Source organism: Theropithecus gelada, unplaced genomic scaffold, assembly GCF_003255815.1.
Source record: "Theropithecus gelada isolate Dixy unplaced genomic scaffold, Tgel_1.0 HiC_scaffold_2247, whole genome shotgun sequence".
In the NCBI taxonomy this organism is placed as follows: domain Eukaryota; kingdom Metazoa; phylum Chordata; class Mammalia; order Primates; family Cercopithecidae; genus Theropithecus; species Theropithecus gelada.
Window position 1 is genome coordinate 1 of NW_020258700.1, and position 5,919 is coordinate 5,919.

Genomic DNA, 5,919 nt, shown 5'->3' on the forward strand with positions numbered 1-5,919 from the left:
TTTTTTTTTATATATAAGCACCCCAGGTGATTCCATTACATGTGGGCTGCAGATCACAGTTTAAAAAAACAGTGTTGTATAACATTGAATCAAAACTAAAATGACATTTAAGAACCTTGAATCAAAAAGCATGTCATTCCATAAACAATATAAAAATTTTAAAATATTCCTTGGGAAACGTTCTTAGCTACATGCTTTTGATCCCCAAGATTAAAATAAAGCTATCACTTCACAGTTATTTACTAGAAACAGTTAAAAAATAAATAGGTAGAAGGTGGAGAAAGATGGTAGAATAGAATTCTCCAGAAATGGTCTCTCTGAAGGAACATCAAATTGAACAACTGTCTATGCAAGAAAACACTTTCACAAGGGCTAACCAAGTGAGAGATCACAGCACCTGCTTTTAACATGAAAACAAGGAAAGATGATTGAAGAAGGGAGGAAGGACAGTCTTGCATTGCCTATGCCACCTCTGCCCCAGCCACAGGAAAGCATCTCCGAGAGAGAATCTAATGGCTTGGGGACAAAGAGGAAAGTGTAGGGCTTTATATTGAAACTTAGTACCAGTCTTGCCATAGTGACACACGACACTGGACAGAACCCCACAGCACTTGATTCCAGGCTGGTGCCCACAAAAGAAGCATTTAGACCCACCCTGGGCCACAAGGGAATCAGCTGCCCCAGCAGGAAGAACCCACCAAGGTTCTGGCCGGCTTTATTACCGGAAATTTACTGGGCTTCAAATAAAATTCAGTGGCAGGCAGGCTGTAATGACTGCAGTCCTTGGGCAAGCCCTGATGCTGCATAGATCTGGAAGACCCAGGACTTGAGGTGTGAGCCAGTATGACGACAGAGCTGCAGCAGCTATGGGAATGCCTGTATCACCCCTCCCCACACTCCAGGCAGTACAGCCTGAAGACAGATTCCTTTTGCTTGGGGGAAAGAAAGGGAAGTAAGCTAGGGGCTTTACCTGGGAATGCAGAGAATAATCCACGATCTCCCCCAAGTCTACAGGGCTGGGGACCTAGGAATCTGTAAGAATTGCAGTGTACCTGGGCCTAGGGTGCCCTGTAGTACAAACATGGCTGCAGTGATCACTGGCTTAGAGAACTCATCAGCCCACTTTGAATTCCTGGAAGGTCCTCTGAAGGGCAGGTACAAACAAGACCTGACTGCAAAGGCTGAAATAAATACNAGGGGAGTATGGCCTGGTTTAAGTGTTTTATAGAAATGTAAAACATGGCTGGTTACTTTTTGTTTTAAATCCAACAAATTTCCATTTCTGGTGAGAAAATCTTGCCAAAACCAACCAAACAAATGCATAGAAGTATATGAAGAAGAAAATGAAAGATTCCCTGCCTCCCAATCACCGTTGCTTGGTGTCAGCCATTATTTATTACATGGAGGAAGGGGGCAAGGCACCCAGGAAGTCCCAAGTCCTGTTCTGACAATCATCTGGGCTCCCTGGGCAAAGGGAAAAGAGGGAAGGCAAAAAGAATATAACACTACTGTTTGCAGAAATTTCCCCTTGGTGCAGGAAGCTCTGGTAAACTGAGAGAGTATGTTTTCCTTGAGGGAGGCCTCAAGGGCTCTTCTCTGGCCCTAAGCCCCAACTGGATTTTGCCTCATTTTCCAAGGTGCAAATGAAATGATAAAAGTTGATCAATGGAGAGGGCAGAGAGAAAGACAGAGGATGACTCCTCCCTCGCAGGTCCACCTCCCTCAGTGTTGCTTGAGGGATCAGAAGAAATGCTTTAACATAGGTGCGTGAGAACTATGGCTGCTAAGTATGAACTCAGTTACCTCTAGCTATGGAGGGTCCATGGTGTAATGGTGAGCGCTGTGGACTCTGAACACAGTAATCAGACTTCAGGTTTCAGTGGGACCTTTCTGTATAATTCCCGTGAGGTTCCTCTCTATTGTTCCCTAAGCGGAATGGGGGAAATTGCCCCAATCGTGGTCATGGACCCTCCAGGCCACTGGCTGTGTGCAATTGGAGTCCCAGACCCAGCAACGCAGCAAGACCCCTCCCTTCTCAGGGTGACCCTGGGCCTCCAGGTGACAGGTCTCCTCCACTAAAAAGGCTGCCTCCCCTCAATCCTAGACCCCGAGTTTTCTTTTACTGACGTTATTGGGCCCCTGCCCTGTGTCTTTTAGGAAGAAATGACCCATATGAAAAACTTTACTTCTGGGATGCCCTAATTCCTTCATTGCTTAGGATGGCACAGTTTTTAACCTCCTGACCTTGGGTCCAGTATGAATGTGTGCGTTTCATTTTGTTTTCATGGGATCCCCTCCAACCAGCTGCCAGTGGATTCCTGTCCTTGGGGTGTCTGTGGACGGCAACTAGATCCTACTCTTGTCCCAAATCCTACTACCTCTCTCCAACAAATTGCCTCCCTTAGCCTCCTAAATCAGCCAATATTTAGATTTGAGCCTGGGATCCCAGCATCTGTGGAGAACAGAGGTTCCTGATCCCTGGCCAGCTCTCCCGCAGTGAAGGGCAGAGGAGCAGAGCAGCTGGGAGGGGCAAGTCCAGGGCCCTGGGCAACCCCCTTCTTCCTGCCCAGACTCTGCTCCAAGGAGAAGTTGCCTTAGGACCAGATCAGATGAGAACTCTTTTGTTCTCTTCTCAGCAGAAAAATTTAGGCAAGAGCTCTGGTGGACCTTCCTAGCTCATAAAAGTGGTGTGGCCAAATCTCTCCAGTTCTGGAAATGTCCAAGGTTTCCAAGTGTTTTGAGGGCTCACTTTGGAGCCTCTGAAAAGGAGGGGTGAGAGCCCATAGAAGGTACCTGAGGGATGCAGGGGAGAGAGGAGAAAGAGCAGATAGGAGGGAGGAGAGGAGGGAGGGGGAGAAAGGGTATGTGGGGGCCAGGAACCAGGATTCACCCTGAGAGTTCAGTGACTGCTCCCTGCCCCCAAGGTTCCCACTGTGGCACCTTCCAGCAGGTGGTTTCCATCTCTTATTGATGTCCTAAGAACTCGGCTCTACGGAACGGTCCCACCCTATTTGGCATGAGTCCCGGCAAAGTTTCTTTTCATCATTTTGGGGATGACATGGGGGTATATAGGTTTGCAAGTGACTAGGAGCTAAGTCAGGGCTTTGTGGAGCCGCTCAGAGTTAACTGTCAAGTAGCCTCCCTCCCCCCTTCCCTTGCAGGCCGATTGGCTACAGGACAGGGCCTGGAGAAGGCCAGGGCACCCAAGGCCACAGAAATGTCCAGGCATGAGTCCCAGCTGGAGATGCCTTGGCTGAGCTGACTGTGCACTTCCAGGGCACACAGGGCAGGGACTCTGGGGGTCTGGCCAGGAGACTGAGCAAGGGGACCAGGGAGGTTATGCTGAAGGCTTCTGCACAGCAAGGCAGACATTCTTCTTGGAGCCCCAACCAAAATCAAGTCTTCCACCTCCTCTTCCTAAAGACCCTGTACTGCAGCTATTCCTTTACCAGAACTACAAGTTTATAGTACATAGATTCAGTGCCCTCATCTGGCCAACCATCCTCAGCTGCCAATGCCCAAGGTAACCTCCCTCCCTACCAGACTTGAACTCAGGACCTTACCTTAAGGAGATGTCCTGTTCTTTCTTTCCCACCAGAACTGCCCTGGCCCAGACCCCATTTCTGTCTGGTGACAAGGACAGTCCCCTTACCAGTCTCCGAGGTTGGGGAGGGCAGATATTCCTCAGCTCCCTGCCCCTGAGAGACCCCAAGAGTCCTGTGTGGCTCCAGCCCACAGAGGGATATCCATGGCCCATATCTTTCAAAACTCTCCCCTCCCACTCTGAATCCACCCTCTACTGCATGCTCCCCTCACAGAACAGACACCGTTTTTTTTCATGTCCTTGTTTTGCCTACCCGTACCCCAGATTGACTTTTCTGTCTTAGAATTACCTGTCCCTCTTTAGACAGTGTCTTCCTAGTACTACACATGAAGATGTCCCACTCACCCTTGCTCAAGGAGTGAGTGCCTGACCTCAGCTGGGCCCATCAGATCCAGTACTTACCTGGAATAGGAAAAAGACGGCGCGGGTGACCAAAGATTACAAAAATCTCTGAAGCTTCTCCACTTGAGAGAGAGAACCTGAAGATACTGGCCTTTCATTCCTGCTATGTATATCCAATGTGACTGAACCCTGAATAAAATGTATAAGTTATAACAATGCAGTAATTGACCCAGCAAACTAGGACACAAACATGTTAGAGGGTGAGGTAGTGAGAGGCATGTTTGGGTGGGGGGTGGTGATGAGCAAGTATGTGAAGGAGAGATAGTGCCTAAACTTGAAAATCAAAAAGTTATAATATCTATTTAAACATAAGGAGATAAATAACCAAATAATTGCTTCATGTGATGAAACTCTGGGAGTACACAAGGGGACTGCTGTTTTATTAAACAAATTTTCAAGTATACATAACTTTGATAAAGTAACCAAATAAATTTCCTTTCCCATATATGTATGTGTGTATATATATGTATTTATATACACATATATATTTGCATTCATTGTATTTTGAGTATAAATTTTTATACAGTCATATTAATCCCTCTTTTAAGGATTTGAGTTTGATGTCATGCATACAATGTGATCCCACTGCATGACTACAGAAATGTTGGCAAAAGTAAGTTCAGAGCAAATGGTAGGCAAGTACTTCCCAGTTTTGGCCAGAAGATGGAGAGAAAAAGAATTCTCATAAAATGTTAAAAGTATGATTTGTTATATCTTCTTTTCACAGTAATTTAGAAAGAAATTAGCAAAATCTGAAATGTATAAACACTTTGGTCTGACAATTCCATCCTCAGGTGTCTACAGAGAAATAGACAAGCGATGCACAACAGATGCATGTGTCAGTCTGGTCCCTGCAGTTGTATTTGTAATAATACACACTGGAGCAATTTCATGGCCATCGGTTAGAGAATGTTTAAAGAATGATTCATTCACATCAAGAAGGACATTTCAAAGATCAAAGCCTGATGGAAATGCTGGAGGCCCTGACGCTGATAGGAGCTCATGCATGTTGACCAATTACTATATGACAGGCATTGGCTCCACGCTTTTCCTGCACTGCTCATTTAAACATTGGACAACCTAAGTGTTCTGATTTAGCCCATTTAATAGAAATGGAGGCACAGAAGATTAATGTGTTTAACTTCAAACCCTGGCAGATTAGGTTTTTCACCCAGAGCCTGTGGCTTCGCCATAGGTGTGATTCAGGTTCTGTCATTCTCCAGGTTAGGAATTTACAGTATTCCAAATATGAGAAGCTGAGAAAACAAACAAACTCAAAACCCTAAAAACCAGGATAAGATTGGGTAGATGTTTGTTGGGTGTGGATTAAAAATGGACTTTTTTTGCCCCACGCAACAAAGAGGCACCTTGGAAAATAGACAAGAGACAAGAAGAAGAGAAGCTTTAAGATATATTTGGTCCAAGGAAGAGACTCTTCAGATGGAAGGTCATGTCAGCTAGAAACATTAATGTGACTGGATGGGCTCAAACCACTGACTTTTCAGTCAACATCCAATAGCACTAACCTAGGGTTCCAGAGACACTGCTTGTTAAAGAGTGAAAGCTGTTGCTCAATTGTGTCATCCATAATTGTCAAATATTGCCATTTAGTAGCACAAGGAAGTATTCTCTGTTGCCAAGCTAGAGTACCTATAACTGTTCTGTTTTGTTGAACATTCTTCCCCACCACAAACCCTCTTTAGAAGACCGGGGGCTCCTAAAACATTGAGGCTGAGAGTCCTGTCCCTGTGCATGTTTGGGCATTGACCCAGGGCCAAATCTGTGGGAGACTCCTCCACGCACATGCCAGGTCCCCAGGTGACAACTGCAGTCTCTGGATCTGAGGTCATCCACTTTCCCATTCCTAGCTCACCTCACCCATCGTGAAGCCTGGTTAGTATTGCCAGAGACCC

The 5,919-nt window shown here is 45.9% G+C and overlaps 1 long non-coding RNA gene across 1 annotated transcript; it reads left to right on the forward strand.

The window, feature by feature from the left end:
* Positions 1-3,626: 3,626 nt before the first annotated feature.
* Positions 3,627-5,913, forward strand: LOC112617525. The gene is made up of 3 exons (XR_003117921.1): positions 3,627-4,206; positions 4,555-4,704; positions 4,801-5,913. It is a non-coding gene; the product is annotated as an uncharacterized LOC112617525 (long non-coding RNA).
* The last annotated feature ends 6 nt before the right edge of the window (positions 5,914-5,919 follow it).